The sequence below is a fragment of the Papio anubis genome, chromosome 10 (assembly GCF_008728515.1).
Source record: "Papio anubis isolate 15944 chromosome 10, Panubis1.0, whole genome shotgun sequence".
NCBI classification, from domain to species: Eukaryota; Metazoa; Chordata; class Mammalia; order Primates; family Cercopithecidae; genus Papio; species Papio anubis.
The window spans coordinates 106,281,704-106,302,137 of NC_044985.1; the positions used below are offsets into that span (position 1 = coordinate 106,281,704).

A 20,434-nucleotide genomic window follows, 5' to 3' on the forward strand; every position below is an offset into this window, starting at 1 on the left:
TGTATGAATTGTCAGTCTGCCTTGTGAGTATTTTTTTTAAAGGGGCTTTCATTTTTTTATTGATTTCCATCAGTTGTTAACATAGAATGATACTGAATTTTCTGTGTCTCAGAGGCAGTGTATCTTTATATGTAAGATGTTTAGAATTCTGTTCAAGACTTTGAGAAGTGGTATTTAATTCTATGGTATCATCCATAGTGACCTAGGAAAATCCTTTAAAATGGAATTTGAATGCTTTTATACTGAGTGCTCACTTTAGTCACAGACCTCACCACTCCCTATTGTCTTACCCTTTATGACCTCCCTGGTCCTTTAAAGGCCATTTAATTTGGGACTCCTGTCCTCGGGCACTTAATGTTTCTGGCATGTAGTTTCCCCGGCATAAAAGAACTTACTCGGGGGGTGACCAGACCTTAGAAAACCTGGTACACACTGCCTGAACTCCAACAAAGTTAAAATTTGTTTTTGAGTTTCTTCTTGCTTTTTTCCCCCCATTTGTAAGATTTATTTTTTCACCTAACATCAAAAGACATATTTCCCACCATTCTAACATAGCACGGTTATTTTTAAGTAAGTGTTATCGTAACCGAACTGTTACTATGGCTTTTTTGATTATGTTGAAGCTCTGATTGTCCCTAACAGTTTCCGGACAGGGTTAATCTCTCTTCTAATAATTATTGGCTTTTGATCATCTCCCAGATTGGAAGCAAGGAGTATCTGTGTGAGAAGAGGGTGGGGCTGCTTCTACTTCACTAGCAGCTTTGAGGTTTGGTCAGAAGGTTCTGGTCCAACAATACCATGAAAGGAGCACCAGGCTGATGTAACATAAGTAATGTTTCTTAGCTTCCGGAAACAGAGACCCACTCAAACTAGCTCAGGAAAGTAGGAATTTGTTGTAAGGTGATGGAAAATCTAAGAACCAGAAGCTCACAGGAACAAATGCTAGTGAATAGTTTGGTTGTCTGCTATAATTCAACTGTGATTTTCCTGATATCTTTTTCTTTATCTCCTGCTGTTGGCTGCTAACTTTCTCAACTGTCTTTTATTTGATTGATTGATCGATTGATTGGAGACAGGGTCTTCCTCTTGTACCTAGGCTTGAGTATAGTGGCATAATCGTAGCTCACTGCAGCCTCAAACTCCTTGGCTCAAGTGATCCTCCCACCTCAGCCTCCCAAGTAGCTGGAGCTACAGGCATGTAGCAGCACACCTGGCTTAGTTGGGGTCTCACTATGTTGACCAGACTGGTCTCGAACTCTTGACCTCAAGCAATCCTTCCACCTTGGCCTCTCAAAGTGCTGGAATTATAGACATGGGCCACCATTGGCCCCTCAACTGTCTTTCAGTTCAGATTTTCAAGATAGCCAGACACAGCCCCTGGTGTAGCCTGGTAGCAAAAATCCATCCATCTCTGACCAGTGCATAGATTGGCTGTACTTGGTCCAAACAGCTGAATTGGGTGCGGATGGACAATTAACTAGGGCCGCAGAGCCATGGGCCAGGTTCTGGAACATCAGGAGACCTGGACTGCAATCCTAGTAGTGAAACCTTGTTCAAGAACTTGGAGATTCTGCCCTGCAGATTTCCTAGCTTCAAAGTGAAAGGACCCAGCTAGAGGATCCTTGGAGGCTTGTGATGTTATGATTCTTCATTATATGTTTGCTATGTGACACTTAAAGCAGTTCATCCATGGTATAGAGGAAAACGGAAAAGAAGGAAAGTTGGGCGAAACAACCTTTAAAAAAGTAGAATAGAAGGTATTTCATCCTTGTGCAAACTGAATGCTAATGTGACTTTACCTACTTTGTCTTGTGTTCTGAATCGCCTCAGTATGAGACAGTATGCTTGAAAAGGATATCAAATCCATTGCTAAATAATTGTTAGCTTGCTTGCTGTTTTGTATTCAACACGACTGAAGAAATGCTTTAAAGGACAAATGCATAATTACTTGGCAAATATAAATTTCCATTTTTTTGTAGAGCCAAAGTCCTGATGGTAAGGAAGCCTTAAAAGTCGAAGATTCCTCTTAGCAGGTTCTTCTGTTCCTATCCTTCTAAGACAAATTATGTTAAAGAGCTCAAGTTTAAAATGGTGGTTTTTCCCTATCTTACACATTCTGATGATTAGCAGCTAGCTAGCTGATACTTACAGTAAAAACTACACTGAAAATTTACATTTAAATTGGACATACTATTTAGATAGCATTTAATTGCTATAGAGTTTAGGGTATTATTTTATGCAACAGTCATAAATTGGTTAAGGAGTAAACGTTTTGTGATAGTGTGTCAAAATGGACTAGTGTGTTTTGGGATGTGGGCAGGCTGCCATCTGGCTGTCTCATAAGGGAGTCTGTCACCTGGTTAAAGACAAGAGGAAAAAAGCCTGTCCCATCCCTATAATTCACAATCCCTAGACTGGGGTCAATCTTAGTGCCAAAAGATGACTTTAAATGTGATTATCTCTTAATCCTCGGTTTAAATCACTACCCCTTCACTTCAAAAGATTGCCCTGCTTGTTAAGTTGGTTCTTGCTTGAGATTAATGAGTCTTTAAAAGTATTCAACAATGGCCAGATTGTCACCCTCACTAACTTGTATTGAGTGGAATAGAATTAGGCGTCAGAGATTCTGCCTAGTCCCTCTGAAGTGGAATCTGTAATTTAGCCTTAGTTAAATATTAAGTAAATGCCTCTAGGGGGTTTATTATAAAAACTGCATTGGTTTGGTTTTGAAACACAATAAGGAAAAGTTTTGGTTTTAGTGTAGATTTTAAAAAAAAGAAAAAGCCCTTAAAACTGCACTTGTGGTGAACAAATAAATTTAGATCTCTCTAATTATCAACCATCATTACCAGAAAAATGATTCTCTTTTTTATGATGATGACTGGAAAATGTGCCCACATTCTTCCCTCCCTGTCTCCTTCCTTCCTGCTGCTCCTTCCCCACAGCCGCTAAGACTGCAGTGCCGTTGGTGGAGTAGAATTGTTGCTGTCCCAGATAGAGCCCATTGTTCCCCTCGCCCCCGGTACCATTTCTGATGCTTCACTTACTGTATCGTGTGGATGGGTGATGGCTTGAAAGCTTTGTCAGGTAGAAAATTGTTTGGATCATCAGGATCCTGGAGGCAGGAAATGTTTAAAGATGAAATTGAGTTGGATCTGCTAAAATGATGCAAAGAACTAAACACTTCATACAGAGTTTTATTGTGGAGTTAATCCTTCTTCCCTCCTTTTGGTCTTATGCTAGCTGTTAATGTCTTACCGAGAAAAAACAAATAGTCATTGCCAAGTTACATGTAGACGCCAAACCAAGGAGCATCCTGATAAGGCAGAGGGTAAGGAACTCGGTTTCTCTCTTGCTGTGGCTAAACCTGATTCCTCCTCCACTGCCTGCAGGCAAATTGGTCCCTATAGAGACTTCTTTACAAAGGCACCGTTCAGACTAGATTTTGTTCCAGGTTCTCTCCTACTCATTTGTAAAACAAGAGGAAAGATAATGAACCAATTTGTACACGATGGAGGCCTTTCAGATAAAACTTTCAAACAAAATCTTAATTTTCTCTCTTTTTTAAACCAGTCAATTCCGTTTGCAAAGCTGCCATCTTGAATGGATGTGGTTCTCATGTTTACTGCCCCTCTGCTACATGTACGAGTACTTTACACACAAGAACCTCATGTTGCAGATGAGTACAACTGAAGTCCAAAGAGATGAAGTGGCTTGCTCTAAGGGACACAACCAGTAAACAGAATAGGTAGTGTGCATTCTTGGCGCTGTCTCTAAACCCCATCCGTTCTTTTCCACTGCGCCATGTTGCCTTAGATAGTGAAACTTTACTCTTCTCCCCAGTCCAGTTATTCAGAAATGTGCTTTGCCTATTTGGTTGGAAAGGCTCTGTTTAGCATCACAGTCTCACTTGCAAGTGCCTGTATCTACAGCAGCCATATGTCAGATTTTCTAGATATTTTCCTTCCAGTTCTCCATGCCTTGGTCCTGGTACATCCCCTTCCCTCCCCTGCATTTGTCAGACTGTGTGTCCCAGATTTTTCACACGTACTCGAAAGGCCAGAGCATCACAGGGACCTAGCAGGGCGGAGAAGGACTTTGGTACTTTTGTTTCAGAGCTGGAGGCCTGCAGAGGGCTGCCTGCAGATCCTGTGGGCTTGTCATTCCTGGGCTCATGTTCGACTTCTTTATCCTATTCTGCAAAGCAGCCAAGTGGAAAAGAAGGAGGGAAAGAGGGGGCCCTTTGTTCCTGTTGGGAGCTAGGGATTTGACCTAAGGGGACTGGGTATTTTTCTTGTCAATTCCTCCCCCCACACCAATTTCCTAGGCTCCTTGCCTCTGCCTGCCTTCATCTTCCCCACACCCCATGCCTGTCCAGCTCCCGTGTGAGTGACAAGGAACCTCCAACTCCTCACGAGCTCTCCCGTCACATTTGAGGATTAGGAAGTGTTCCCCATGCTGGGAAGGGGAAGGAGAAGCTTTCCTTGGTTAAGTGCTCTATCTGTTCACAGCTAAAGAGGCCACAGTTTATTTTGGCCTCTGGGATTTTTCTGAAAGCTTGAGAACTGCAAAACAAATGCAGTCTTTAACTTAACTGCTGTTACCGCTTCTCTTCCCTCTCCTTTCACCAGCACAGGGTGGGGCTTCCCAGGGAGCCCTCGCTAGTTAGAGGGCCCAGTCTCAGGGAAATGGCCTTGACCTCCATTCCTCTCTTGTGGGTTTGGCTGCCACAGATGCCTCTCAGGCTCTTTTGGTGTAGTGGCCTCGATGGGTTGTACGGTGGCAGGGAGGTGCTGTGTTTGCTATGTGGAAGCTGGGCCTTAGCCAGCAGAGGCTACCTCTGGGAAACTGAGGCTTTCTGAATTTGACTCCGTGGGTGCCAGCTCCTCTCTCTGGACATCTGCCCTCCCCCAGCATTCCTGACCATCTCCTGGTGCCTGAGGCCCTGGCCCCAGTGGTCTCCTTGCTTGCCTACCCTTGTTTTTATTATTATTATCATCTTCGTTATCATTATTGTTATTATTCCATCCTCTGTGAGGTGGAATAAAGGGTCTTGAATAAATAATTTGCAAAGAGCCACAATATGACTGCTTATGAATAAATAACATTATAGAATTTGTAAACATGAGCCACATGTGTCTGTGTGGCCATAGTTTGGCTATTCCTTCAATGAGTATGGACTATTTGCCAGCTTTCAAGATATTCACTCTCTGTGTGGCAAGGGCCATCATTTACAAGTCATGATTATGTGCTAGATGCAGGGCTGTGGCCTTTATAAATATTCTTTAGTGAAGTGTAGGCACTACTATTATGACTCTCATTTTAAGGTGAGGAAACAATGTGAGAAGGCCAGCCAAGCTGACATGGCCAGAGGTGTAGATCCTGGATTCGAATCAGTAACTATCTGATTCCAGAATCCTGGCCATGAACTTCTGTGCTCTAACCTTTTCCCTTAATTATGGTATATATTAAGGCTTTTTTTTGTCTGTATTAAACATGTTCCAATAAATTTCATTTTTCATTTTGCAAGTAGTAAGCCACATTAAACATTTTAAATTTTAAAAAATTAAAGATGTTTTTCTTAAATCCTACTGTTTGTTGATTTGAGAGTAATTCACCTTTTCCTTCCATCTGTCTGTCTGTCCTTTGTTGTGTTTGATCGCAGCATACAGTTTAGATCGTGCTTAGGATAAGTGGTTTGATGTAAGATTAGAAATGACTTAGAGCTCATGATGAATGTGTGAGAAATGGGATGAACATTGGAGAAGACTCATGAGTCTTTTCACCTAAAAGGAATGATGGAATCTAAGGATAGTTTGATCCTCTAAAGAATTAGGAGACCTGGTTTATAATCCAAGTGAAAATTGCTCAGCCTCTATTTATTTTACCTAGCCTATGTTTTTCTAGTAAGGTAGAATGAGAACTCCACTGGGAGGACATAGCCAGGTTGGGATGCGCTGAGAGCCCGCTGAATATTACAAGTGTGCAATGAATTGTAGTTCAGCCTTTACTAATAACTAAGAAATTGACATTTCTCTGGGCCTCAGTTCAACCATCTGTGAAACGTGAAGTTGAACAAAATGATCACAAGGACCCTCTCATTTGGAAGGTTTTATGGTGATAAAAATACTGGTGGTGATGCATCTTACAGGATATTTAGTCTTTTTCATCATACGCCATGGCTTCAACCATGCATCTGCCGTATGTTGTGCGAAACCCCTGTTAACCTCCATAGAGAAGACACCAGGTTCAAGAGACCAAAGAAGAAACCCGGAGTGAGCAAACAAGACATGGGATTTTATTAGGGGCTTGCCTAGGAAAGACAGTCCAGCGGCAGTGCGCTGGCAACATATTCCTCTTCCTCCAGTCCAGTGGTGGCAGGCTGGACAACATAACCGTGCAACCCAGTGGTGGTGGGCTGGACAGAAAATCTGCAACCACTTGCAAATAGCATACAGTTTATACAGCATTTCACTTAACACCCACCTCCCTCCCACCAATAAAGAAGAGCTCCGCTTGGCAACCTTCATTTAACACTACTCAGGGCCTCAATCCTGGAGTGCGGCTCAGATGTTTATCATAGAGAATAAACTAATCTGCACATTGGCCCCTCCTGAATTCCCTAGCTCAGAACATGCATTCAGGTGCATCTGCCTTACAGGGTCATTCTAAATGTGTGCTTAAATTATTGCTATCAGTTGCGTTTACCTTGCACCCTGTAAAATCTCTCCTGGGTGACCTCCACACAACTGACAGGATTGGTTTCTACCAATTTTCTTGTGGTCCCCCATGATAGGGAGAGGACACAATTGTTAATGATCCTCTGTGAGAGGGGTCCTTAGGGACAGGGGTCCCCTAACCAGGGCCATGGACTGGTACCATAGCCTGTTAGGAACCGGGTCACACAGCAGGAGGTGAGCAGCGGGTGAGCGAGCATTACTGCCTGAGCTCCATTTCCTGTCAAATCAGCAGTGGTATTAGATTCTCATAAGAGCATGGACCCTATTGTGAACTGTGCATGCAAGGGATCAAGGCTGTGCACTCCTTATGAGGCTCTAACTGATGTCTGATGATCTGAGGTGGAACAGTTTTATCCTAAAAGCATCTTCCCCCAGCCCCTATCTGCAGAAAAATTGTCTTCCACAAAACTGGTCCCTAGTGCTAAATAGGCTGAGGACTGCTGCTTATGGAGATACTGGTTGAACCTATCCTAAGTTTGAGTCACTAGGAATCATGTGGCCTTACAAATACAAGCCCAAAGGATATGGAATTCCATGTGAGTTCAGGGCTTCCCTAGTCCAGGCAAAAAGGCATAAAGAACATCAAACATACAAGTCTTACTCTCAGCTTTGGGGTGTGTGTGTGTGTGTGTGTGTGTGTGTGTGTGTGTGTACGAACATAGACACACATATAAATTCATTGTTTGCATTGCATATACTCAGATTTAACTAGAAACAGATGTTAGGTTTTTGTTCCTTTTAAAATTAAATTTCTTCTTGCATTCATAGACACTGAAATCAGAGAGGGGGAAAATGTTTTGTTCAATTTGAAAATGCTTTTTGAATACATAGCAATTTGACTCTGGGGGTTGGGGAATGACATTCTGAAGGTTTTCAAAAAAAACTGTAACTTGGAAATTAGCAAGTTGTGAGCAGCAGTAAGCTGGCTTCCTTTTAAATTAACACTGGTGAAACAAAGGCTAAATGAGTAAAATAAGAGAGCTGATTTATTTTATTAGGCCATAATTGAGGATCTAGACAAAGGAGAACATTAAACCTTGCATTTACTACAAATTCTACAAGTAATTGCACACCTGTAGCACTACAGCCAGCAGGATGAGCCCATCCAAGCCAGCCCTCAAGGATTTCTTAAACAAATTCTGCAAAATAAATAGAAGTTGAACAATTTTCAATGTTTGTCTACATAACTGGAAAAAAATATTTAGCGTGAAGGAATAGACACAAGGTGATGGACTAAAAGTCTCCATTTCTTCTGTAGCCAGCAAGGACTATATGTTGGCTGTTAATTAGAATGTATTAAGAAAAAAAAAAGATCAGGGCTCATTGACTTGGGTAAGCATTTTAAACAAGCTAAAGGTTGTTTCAGGCCTTTGTCTTTTTGGAGGCTGAAATTAGAAATTTAAACCTAAATTTATACCATGGAAAGCTTTTAGAATGTGTGTTAGAGACTGAGCTTTTAAAAAAAAAAAAAAAAAGTCTTCTAATCTACAAAGGATGGTTGACTATTTGTCCTACAGGGCAATCAAAAGGGCGTGTCTTTAACACCAAAAGGATGAAATTATTAAAACTCTGTGGGCTGGGTGTGGTGGCTCACACCTGTAATCCCAGCACTTTGGGAGGCCGAAGCAGGTGGATCATCTGAGGTCAGGAGTTCAAGACCAGCCTGACCAACCTGGACAAACCCCATCTCTACTAAAAATACAAAATTACCCGGGCATGGTGGCGCATGCCTGTAATCCCAGCTACTCAGAAGGCTGAGGCAGGAGAATCACTTGAACCCGGGAGGCGAAGGTTGCGGTGAGCCGAGATCATGCCATTGCACTCCAGCCTGGGCAACAAGAGCGAAACTCTGTCTCAAAAAAAAATAAATAAAATAAAAAATAAAACTCTGTGAAAGCCTGAATTGCAGAAAATCAGGTGCCTTTGTTTAAAACATTTCGGCTACCTAAAAGGATGCATTTAAGGGTGTGTTCATCTATATCTAGCCCTTGCGGATGTTAATTTTGAGTAAGTTTCCACATTCATGAGAAACATATTTTTATAAATTTTTATACAGGAGATACAAAACCACCTAGAACCTTTTTAGTATGTCACCTTTAAGATTAAAATATAAAGAACCGTGCATGGGATGGACCCTGGTTCAGGAAATATACTTGGTAAGTGGAACAGGGGTTTTCTGAGTGAGATCATCCTAAAAGCTAAGGGGAACAGGCACTCAAATCAAAACCCAGGCAATGACTAATACTCTTATGGAGTCACTTGGACATTTACCAGCCTTTGCAACCCAAAATTCCAAGATTATATACATTTATTGTTTTGAGTTCTTTTTGAGACAGAGTCTTGGTCTGTTGCCCAGGCTGGAGTGTGGTGGTACAATCACAGCTCACTCAAGCCTAGACTTCTGGAGTTAAGTGATCCTCCAACCTCAGTCTACCAAGTAGTTGGGACCACAGGCACCAGCCAACACACCTGGCAAATATTTTTTTTGTTTGCTTTTTTAAGGCAAGGTCTCACTATGTTACCCAGGCTGGTCTCTAACTCCTGGGCTTAAGCAATCCTTTCATCTTGGCCTCCCAAAGTCCTGGGATTACAGGGATGAGCCACTGCACCCAGCAGTTATGTGCATTTGAACAGTAGAGGTTGATATGAGTGGGAAGACAGGCATGAGCCATAGTAACCTTTTTAAAGGCATCTCATAAAACAGCTTCTGAGTCTTTTATTCTTATAGATTCATCAAGCCTACGTCTCCACTTGTAGTTTTTTGGTTTGGGGGTCTTGTAACCCCGAGCATAATTCATTAGTTATCTATAGCAACACTTTCTTCCTAAACTGTGTCTGGGTGTGCCACTAAGTCTGTAAAACATGTAAAAGACGATTTTAATGTGCTTGCCCAGTAAGATGATATGATTGTACTCCAGTAATAATTGTCTCATGCCAGCTCTTCACCCCTAGAAACCATGAGTCAGTTATTATTTCTAAAAATAATGTTTAAGATGGCATAGCACTTCCAAATGCATTTTTTTTTTTTTTTTGAGATGGAGTCTCACTCTGTCACCCAGGCTCGTGTGCAGTGCTGCGATCATAGCTCACTGCAGCCTCAAACTCCTGAACTCAAGAAATCCCCCTGCCTCAGCTTCCTGAGCAGCTGGGACTACAGATAGGCACCACCATGCCTGGCTAAGTTTTTAATTTTTTGTAAAGACAGGGTTCATTTTCACACTACTATAAAGATACTACCTGAGGCTGGGTAATTTATAAACAAAGGACATTCAATTGACCCACAGTTCTGCATGACTGGGGAGGCAAAACTCATAATCATGGCAGAAGGGGAAGTAGGCACATCTTACATGGTAGCAGGTAAGAGAGAGTGAGCAAGAGCAGAGGAAACTGCCTTATAAAACCATCAGATATCATGAGAACTCACTATCGCAAGAACAGCAAGGGGGGAACCTCCCCCATGATCCAATCACGTCCCACCTGGTCCTTCCCTCGACAGGTGCAGATTGTGGGGGTTACCATTTGAGATGAGAGTTGAGTGGGGACACAGAGCTAAACCATATTATTCTGCCCCAGCCCCTCCCAAATCTCACATCCTCCCATTTCAACACACAATCATGCCTTCCCAACAGTCCCCCAAAGTCTTAACTCATTTCAGTATTAATAAAAAAAATCCACAGTCCAAAGTCTCATCTGAGACAAGGCAAGTCCCTTCCACTTATCAACCAGTAAAATCAAAAACAAGTTACTTCCTTCCAAGATACAATGGGGATACAGGCATTGGGTAAATACATTCATTCCAAATGGGAGAAATTGGCCAAAACAAAGGCTACAGACCCCATGCAAGTCTAAAATCCAGCAGGGCAATCATTAAATCTTAAAAGCTTCAAAATGATCTCCTTTGACTCCATTTCTCACATTGTAAGAGTGCACTCCCACAGCCTTGGGCAGCTCCTTCATGTGCTGGCATTGAGTGCCTGTGGCTTTTTCAGACACACAATGCAAGCTGTCAGTGGATCTACCATTCTGGGGCCTGGAGGACAGTAGCCCTCTTCTCCTAGACTCATTAGGCAGTGCCCCAATGGGGACTCTGTGTGAAGGCTCCAGCCCCACATTTCCTTTCCCCATGGCCCTAACAGAGGTTCTCCATGAGGTCTCCACCCCTGCAGCAAATTTCTGCCTGGACATCCAGGCAGTTCCATACATCCTCTAAAATCTAGATGGCTGTTCCCAAACTGCAGTTCTTGACTTCTGTGTACCCACGGGCCCAGCACCACATGGAAGCCACCAAGGCTTGGGGTTTGCACCCTCTGAGGCAATGGCCTGAACTGTACCTTGGCCCCCTTTAGCCACAGCTGGAGCTGAAGCAGCTGGGACACAGGGCACCAAGTCCTGAGGTTGCATAGAGCAGGGAGGCCCTGGATCCTGCCCACTAAACCATTTTTTCCTCCTAGGCCTCTGGACCTGTGATGGGTGGCCCAGATCTCTGACATGCCCTAGAGACATTTATCCTGTTGTCTTGGCAATCAGAATTTGACTTCTTGTTACTTATGCAAATTTCTGCAGCCAGCTTGAATTTTTCCCCAGAAAATGGGTTTTCCTTTCCTATGGCATCATCAGGCTACAAATTTTCCAAACTTTTATGCTCTGTTTCCCTTTTAAATGTAAGTTCCAATTTCAGATAATCTCTCTCATGTTCAAAGTTCCACAGATCTCTTGGGCAGGGGCAAAATGCCACCAGTCTCTTTGTTTAAAGCATAGCAAGAGTGACCTTTGCTCTAGTTACCAGGATATTCCTCATCTCCATAGGAACCACCTCAGCCTGAACTTCATTGTCCATATTACTATCAGCATTCTGGTCAAAACCATTCAACAACTCTTTAGGAAGTTCCAAATTTTCCTTCATCTACCTGTCATCTTCTGAGCCCTCCAAACAGTTTCAACTGTTGCCCATTATCCAGTTCCAAAGTCTCTTCCACATTTCCAAGTATCTTTGTAGCAGTGCCTCACTACTTTGGTACCAATTTACTGTATTAGTCCATTTTCACACTGCTATGAAGATACTACCCAAGACTGGGTAATTTATAAACAAAGGAGGTTCAATTGACCCACAGTTCTGCATGGCTGGGAAGGCCCCAGGAAACTCACAGTCATGGCGGGAAGGGAAGAGGCATGCCTTACATGGTGGCAGGTGAAAGAGAGGAAGCAAGAGCAGGGAAAACTGCCTTATAAAACCATTGGATCTCATTAGAACTCACTATCATGAGAACAGCATGGGGGAAACTGCCCCCGTGATCCAATTACTTCCCACCTGGGCCCACCTTCCATATGTGTGAATTACAGGAATTACCATCCAAGATGAGATTTGAATGAGGACAAAGGGGCCAAACCATATCACAAGGTCTCACTTTGTTGCCAAGGCTGGTCTCTCACTCCTAGGCTACAGCAGTCCTCCCGCCTTGGCCTCCCAAAGTGCTGAGATTATAGCCATGAGCCACCACACTCAGCCCAAATGTATTCTTAACTAAGTCTAACATTAATTTTGTAAAGCATTTATATCTACATTTATGTATGATGAAACTGATGGTGAGACATTAATAACATCAGAGCTCATTCTCAAGCCAGCCCTCTTTTTACTTCATGGTACCGTTAGGCCTAAAATAAATGATCTCTTTGAAGTGTTACATAACATTTATAGGAGGCTATTGGTTTGGCCCAACAGACCAAACCAAAATGGAGTCACTCATGCTAAAGTTCCACATCACCAAATCGAGGCTCATCTGTTGATCTGACCTTCTGAGAAATCAGGAGGATGAGAGAGAGAATAGCCATAAAGGCCAGTCTCAATGGGCAAGATAATTAATTTCCCTCTGTTTTAATCCTTATAAAAAAGCAACCTGATGTCAACTCATCAGTTATTTTTCTATTGTTCTATTTCCCTATTCCCACCTTTCAAGGAAAGTAACTTCAAAACTACCAAACTGCTTTTTGTTCCCTGTTTTGGCTTTCCTCAGCCGTTCCCTGTCTGTAAAACCAGCCTCCTCTGCTGAACCCATTGGGACACTCCTTCTATTTCATGGAATGAAGTGTTGCCCAATTCTAGAATCGCAAATGAAGCCAATTAAGATTTTCAAAGGATCCCAGCTGCACTGAGCACTGGGAAGAAAAAAGATTTTTAAAAAAATCTTTAAGCTAAATTTGTGGTAATTTTGTCTTTTGACAGGAGGAAATGAAGAGTTTTGGAAAGGGCCCAAAAGGCTGGACTGTAGGCGGTAGAGATACAGAGAATGTTCACGAATGAGCAAATGTACTCCTTATGAAATTTCAGAGAAATGGGTAATGAGACTGACTAGTCAGGGAAATGCTGGGAGGAGGCAGCGGTGGTCTCCCAAGTCACCTTGCCAGCCCACGGCTGCCCAACTTGCACTTGTGTCTTCACTGAATAACTACGTGTTCATATGAGATGTGCCAAGGGCGCCAGTTTGGCCCTGCGTGTGCAATTCCATGACTGTCACCAAGTGGTGACTGTGGTCCACAGTCACATACATGTCCAAAATCTTGGTGTGAGGCTTTCTGTAAGGGGAGTTAACCGAGAGCATAAATTTACCTCCAAAACAATTGTATAACTAGTCACTGTAAGATATATGGGGCCGATGAGAGCAGGATTTAAACATTTGCCAAAGACTGTATCTCTCTTTTTTCCCCCTTTTCATTTTAAAAAGAAGTTTGTGTTTTCATCTGTGCTAGAAGTCCTGGCCTTGGCTAGCATCAGTCTCTCAGAAAGTTCCTGGAGGCTTTTCTTTAACTTTCCCTTTAAACATAAGAGTTGCTGAGGCAGGAGAATGGATTGAACCCAGGAGGCGGAGGTAGCAGTGAGCAGAGATCATGCCACTGCACTCCAGCCTAGGCGACAGAGCGAGACTCTGTCTCAAAAAAAAAAAAAAAAAAAAATGTTGCTGATGGTTTGAAAACCTGAAGGAGTTTGCTAATGTCAGAGTGTCAGAGCTTACTTTAAATTATTTGCACCTCACGAGGCATAGTGGCTCATTCCTGTAATCCCAGCACCTTGGGAGACTGAGGTGGGAGGATTACTTGAGACCAGGAGTTTGAGACCAGCCTGGGCAACAAAGTGAGTCCCTATCTCAACAAAGATTTAAAAAATTAGTCAGGCGTGGTGGCATGTGCCTGTGGGCCCAGCTACTCAGGGGCTGAGGTGGGAGGATCACCTGAGCGCAGAAGGTTGAAGCTGCAGTGAGCCATTTTCATGCCACTGTACTCCAGCCTGGAAAACAGAGCAAGGCTCCCTCTCAAAAAAATAAAAATTAAAAAAAAATCTATTTGCACCAAAGTCCTTTTATATTCAATTTTCTCCTGCAAATGAAAAACTGGTTAGAGAATATCCTCAAGATCTCCTGGCTTAAAAATGAGAGGAAGAAAAATGGCCTTGTTGAATTATACTTGAGCTCTCTATGCTGCTAGAAAACAGAAACCATGAAGATAATCGTCCCACCCTTTTTTGTGTTCCAGGAAAGGATTTACTACAAGGAACCTCCCTTCTCCCTGTGGCTTAGATAAGACCCACAGATGCCTCTCTTGTTTATTAGTGACAAGGCCAGACACGGATTCCAAATTCCCATTCTTTGGCTCAAAATGATTAGCTGAACTCTGTCCCCCCTTCAGTCTGGACAAAATACCTGCCACCTTGACTTGACCAAACTAAGTTTCTCACCATCTGTAGACCCCTGAACTTTGACCCACCCTCACCACACAGCCCCTTCTGAGACTAGGCTGACGTCAGGGTACACATGGTTTTACTATCCTGACCCACCCTCACCTTCCATTTCACTTCCCCACATCCAGTTCTCCTGAGCCTTGTTCATTCTTCTCTAAGTAATAGAAAAGCCCGTTCCTCCTTTACACTCGAGACACTTGCAGATCTCTTGGTCTCCATGTCATAGAGTGTCCCCACTCCCTTCATGCAAGAATCCTTTTGAACGACATCTCTCCTTACCTAAATCCAGATTTGCTTTTTATTCGATAAAGATAATAAATAAAGAAGGGTTCCACCCTACAGTACCTGTGCCTGCCTGCCTGCGGAGATGTCTCTTAACACAGGGCAACGTGAAACAAAGATGTAAAACAGTTTCCGTCCATGAGGACTTCACTTCTCAGATTGAGACGCTTTCCAAAGCAGTAAGAAGAGTCTTATTCTCCAGGGAGCCAGGGTTGTTGCATTGATTCTTTTAATAAAGGCGTACCTCGTCCGGACACTGGTAATTTTGTATTCCGAACATTTCTGGAAACATTCCCTCCGTTTAGGCCTGCACCATCTTTATTTTGCACGATCGCAGTCGATGTTCTCATCAATCTCCCTCGAGCTATTCTTATATCCTCAAATCCATCCTCCCCACAGCATTTAGTGATCTATCTCAAATGCAAATACGAACTTTTAAAAACATGTAATGTCTAAGCACCTTAAACTTACCTACAAGGCCTCTCATAGTCGGACTTCTGCCTCAATTTCCACCTCTAGCCCTTTCCCCTGTCTGTTCTTGTCTCTGGTGAGACCCCCCACCATCCCTTACATATCCAACAGGTACGTATTCTACTTTGTGCTCCTTTCCTGGTGTTCCTCTGCCTTTCATGCTCTCTGCCATTCCTGCCTGCTACCCCCTTTACTCCTGCTAAGTCTCAGTGCAGGTATCATCTCTAGAAAAGCCACTCTGCCTCCTGTATCTGTATTCCCTCTCCGTTGGTTTCTTCTTGCTTCTTGAACCTAGCATCTGGCAGCAATTCAATAAATAAATATTGGGTAACATAAATAAAGGCTATTTCTACAAAGGTGATTTAAGAGATGTCCCCTATAGAAGCACCCATGTATAGAGGTCATTGCAGTTCAGGATGGTAAAGATACATGGAGAACATCTGTGCAGTACTACAGTAGCATCCTAGAGGTGTTTTTAAAATAGAATTGTTTCCGTCTTAATGGAATGGCTCCCCATTAGCCCTGATGGAAAGTTGGGAAACAAATTTGGCCAAGGTTCTCTCAAGGTGTTTGCAGGATGAAAATAGAAATTCTACACATTCCTGAACTGTTCAGGAGTCTTTCAACCAGAAACCAACTTTTATTTGCTTTTTAAAAACAGCATCAGATCTCTTCTCTCTCTCTCTCTCTCTCTTTTTTTTTTTTTTTTTTTTTTTTTTTTTTTTTGAGACGGAGTCTTGCTCTGTCACCCAGGCTGGAGTGCAATGGTGCAATAATTTGTCTCACTGCAAGCTCCACCTCCTGGGGTCAGGTGATTGTCTGATTCTTCTGCCTCAACCTCCTGAGTAGCTGGGACTATGGGTGTATGTCACCAAGCCCAACTAATTTTTGTATTTTTAGTAGAGACAGGGTTTCACTATGTTGGCCAGGTTGGTCTCAAACTCCTGACTTCAAGTGATCTGCCCACCTTGGCCTCCCAAAGCACTGGGATTACAGGCGTGAGCCACCGCACCTGGCAAGTCTCTTTCTTAACCTTATAATTGGTGAACAACAACCTTTAAATGTATTTAGTCATTTGTTCATTTAGCAAACACTTGGCAAGGGCCTACTATGTGCTAAATATTATGCCAAGTGGTATGGATTAAGCAATGTATAAGACAGACTCCATCCTGCTCTGGGGTTCACATGTAGGCAAAACAGACAGTAACAAGTAATCAATACAGGAATTAAATATTGTACAATTACTGTTTAGGACATTATCAGGGAAGAGCAGAAACCTACTTTAGAGAAGGTGCTTGGGGAAGGGCACTTTGTGCCAGTTTCCTTGAACTTAAGTCTTGACGGATGAGGAGCCAGCCTCATGAGGCCCTGGGGCAGAGAGTCCCAGGCCAAGAAAATCTCAAAGCAGGAGAAAGCTTATCCTGTAGAGGAGTAAGAGAAGGTAATATGACTCAGCAAAGGTAGAAATGACTTTCTTCTAGAAGCTACCAGGAGAACACAGGCTCCTGGGTTGCTTCACATAGGACCCCTTCTCAGTCGCCTTTTGCAATTGCAGAGAGTGTAGCCCCTTTGGGAGACCTGAGTTCAGCGTTGCCTCAACCGTCAACTCACCCTGAGATCATGGATTGTCACTTCACTGACTGAGACTTGGGTTCTCTCATATGTAATAAGCAGAGGTTGGATGAGGGCCTCTCAACTCTGTATACTATGATGCTATTAACATTAATTACTATGCTCATTTCAGCAGCACATATACTAAAAATTGGAATGATACAGAGATTACCAGGGCTCGTCGACAAGGATGACACGTCAATTCATGGAGCATTCCATATTTTTTCATGGCAGCCAATATATCTGGGACATTTGGAGAAGCCAATATGGTCTCCCGGCCCAAAGAAAACATTAATTACTAAAGGATCACTGAATCTCAACAGGCATCATTCATTCATTCATTAAAAAAAGAATGAATTTTTTTTTCAACAAAAAAATTTTGAGCACTTAAACAGACAGATACTATTCCAGACTCTGGGCCACACGAAGGCAGAGCATCCACTCAGGGTGAAGATGAGGTTGATAAAATAAAAATATGTAGTCTAAATACAGGCAAGGTATAAAGTTGTATGAAGAAAAACAGAAATAGGGTATGAGGAGAGAGTGACAAGAGGCATGCCGCGTTAAGTAAGGTGGTCAGAGAAGGCCTTTCAGAGGAGATGGGTACAGGACTGACTTTACTTAAAATTTACTTATAACTCCTATTTAAATTGTTTGTGACGAGTCTAGAATGTTTGAAATGTATCATCATCCTTTCCGGTTCATTTCTGTGTTCATATGGAAACCAGTGTTTCTCAGAAGTCTAAATACTCCAGCAAGCACTCCTTCTGAGAAGATAGCTAAATTTTAAAAAGTACAAAGTCATCTTTGAATTGGTCTTTTCATCTTTAAAACAAAACATGTGCTCTAATTCAAATCTGGTAAGACATTTCATCAAACACGAGTTCTGTAAAGAGACTTCCATTGTCAGCATTGCTGAACCCCAGCCTTACAGCGGAAAGTGGGCATTGCACAGAGGAGGGATGTGCCTGTTTGCCCTGAAGGCAGATTCTGACAGGCTCCAGCCAAGCCTTTCTCATTAAAAAGGGTCATGGGGAGGTTGCATGAAGGTTTGAGAGGTGTTGGTGTGATCAACCGCCCCTCGTAATGGAGCAGAGTTAATCACTCACTGGCCAACTGGAAAATCAATGGCTCCCTGCTTTCTCTCCTACACTTTTCCTGTGCTCGGCCAGCCTGCTGCCCTGCTCCCTGCAGTGAACTGGCGTCAGGCAGAGGACTTCAGGATTCTTCTCCCCTCCTACTCAAAGACTGGCTCTTCCGGAGGAGAGTCATCTAACCCCAGGGCACAAGAGCGTATTCTTTCCTACCTGGGAGAAACCTTATAATGAAGCCTATTGCCAAAGAGGAGGAGGAAGCAGAAAAGAGGGCGCATTGGGGGAAACACAAGTTGGGGCACTGGAGGAAAGACAGTCTTTAGGAAAGACATCATCGCAAACAAAATGAAAAGGAAACAATGTCCATAGATGATGGGCTGGAAGCTTTTCCAATTCAGTGTCATGTGAGTTTTTAGCACCTTTCCATTAAGGAGATGGTGAGTTGCCTGTTTGTGGTTGAACTCTAAATGTTGATGTCTTCATGATTACCCTAAATGAGGCCTTCCATGGAACTGACTAGACCAGAGGTCCCCAGGCAGAAGGGCCCAAAGAGTCCAGTTGCCAGTGTTCTGGACTGGAACTTACAACGTTAAGTTCTCACTTGGGCCTGACTAGAAGTACAGCTGAACCCTTTGATTGGCAGAAGGGCGTTACCAGCAGGAAGAATTATGCATTAAGGTCAAAAGTATTGTTCTTTCAGTGAGTCTGACTGAGTGGTGTTCATCCCAGAGGTATGAAAGCCACCACCTGAGCTTCAGGGCTCGGATACTCTGTCACATAAGGAAGAAGGTTGAGAAATTTCCTAGGAGAGAGGTTACATCTTAAAGTTGGAGCCAGTATTATGACACAGTGAGATGTGAGACTGTGGTTCTCAGTGGTGGTGATGGTGCACCACCGGGATGGAGGGGTGGGTAGGGGGCTGGAAGCACGGAGGGAAGCAGTTCAATCACGACGGTCTTGATTTTGACTTCCAGCTGGATGTCTCCGTTTTCAGTTTTGAAGGAGGAGAAGCAATAACCAGAAAAAAGGGAGGGAGCAATGAGGAGTAAGTGGGGGTGTTGTTACAGACACAGCCAGTTTGAGGATGTTTAAGAAGATAATGCACTCGGTTCTCTAGACTTTGGACCTAGTTTGCCACACATTGTTGGAAGCCACCTGCTAATGGTCGCCGTGTTGGCAGTTGTTTGGAAAGAGTATGAAATTGGCTTTTCCAGTGTGGATAGCAATAGCCTGTCATGTCAAACTGAGAATGGAAACATATGTTGTGTGAAGAAATGGAAGAGTCCATTTGGCTGTTCCCCTAGATTAGCAGACACATATCCAGGGCATCCTCACTGAAAACTGGCATCATCTGCTTTAAGTGAATTTTCTTCCCTGCATCCTGTGATTATGGCTCCCGTAACTTTGTTAGCCTTCATATTGAGTTTTTATGCTCATGCATTTCCTCAGCTCTCCATTTCCTTCCAAGCTTCTTAACTGGTAATTCAGTTTGCTCATGGACTGCCTCGTAGCAAAGCATCTCACCATGAAATGGTGCTTCCCCCTACATGTGTGCAGTTGTTCTCGCGTGAGGAAATAGAACCTTTGGAGACAGCCTTTGGAGACAAAGAGCTCAGACCTGAGGGTTTGGGGACAATCATCTGCTGTTCTTATCACCATTTGGTTCAACGTTAATTTACCTGCCTCCATAAGAAAAGTGGGGAGAGTTGGTCTTTTGTAAAGAGAACCAAATTCAGACAAACAGAAAACCTGTGACCCTTGGGCTTTCTCAACCAAGGACCCTTAGGACAAGTGCACGAGTGCGTTAGGGCTTGAGCAGGAGTCACTTGAGCCTGCCTCATAAATCCAGGTTTCCTTCCTGCAGTCCAGCTAACTATTCATGGGAGAGGAGGCCAGTGACTGTCATTCCGAACCTAGACAGATGAGGTTGCTGCTGGCTGGCTCTTGGAGTCTTTAATCTCTTCAGAAATAAATCTTTCTTATTTCTTTTGAGTGATCACCACTTAGATCTTTTCTGAATTCTATTAAGAACAAAAACCTGTGACAGACCCACTGAGGTGACCCTCAGTGGGAGGCCTAAGGAAATACTGAAACTGTATTTTCCTGGTAAAAAGATCTCTGTTTAGATTATGTTAGACCCAGCTCTAACAGCTCACTACATAGGGAGGTTCTCAAACCTGAACAGCCATCTTTTTACAGGAGCTTAACCTGAAATGACCCGACTCTGACCAAATGTGTAAGGAGAGTGGGCAGTTGCCTGAAAAATTAGGTGTTTGATGTTAATGATGTTGAGCCTAAAATCAGACTCTTGTTCAGCAAAATGGCAGACCTGACCTCACCTCATCAGGAGACTTCCTCATAAACAGACACTGCCATAGAAGGACGGGCGAGTGAGGTGCATTCACGTTTCTCTTGTCTCAGGGTAAGTCAAGAATAGATACTCTCTGAAGCTGGATCTCTACTCCAGGATATACTGAGCCTGAGTCTCACTTTTAATATCTATGCTT

At 43.1% G+C, this 20,434-nt stretch overlaps 1 protein-coding gene and 1 non-coding gene across 2 annotated transcripts in view; both read left to right on the forward strand.

Annotated features, from left to right (window-relative positions):
• Window positions 1–20,434, forward strand: part of SGPP2 (sphingosine-1-phosphate phosphatase 2) — a 135,874-nt gene that overhangs the window by 57,044 nt on the left and 58,396 nt on the right. The window lies entirely within an intron of this gene.
• Window positions 16,954–17,058, forward strand: LOC116269268. The gene has a single exon (XR_004176748.1). It is a non-coding gene; the product is annotated as a U6 spliceosomal RNA (small nuclear RNA).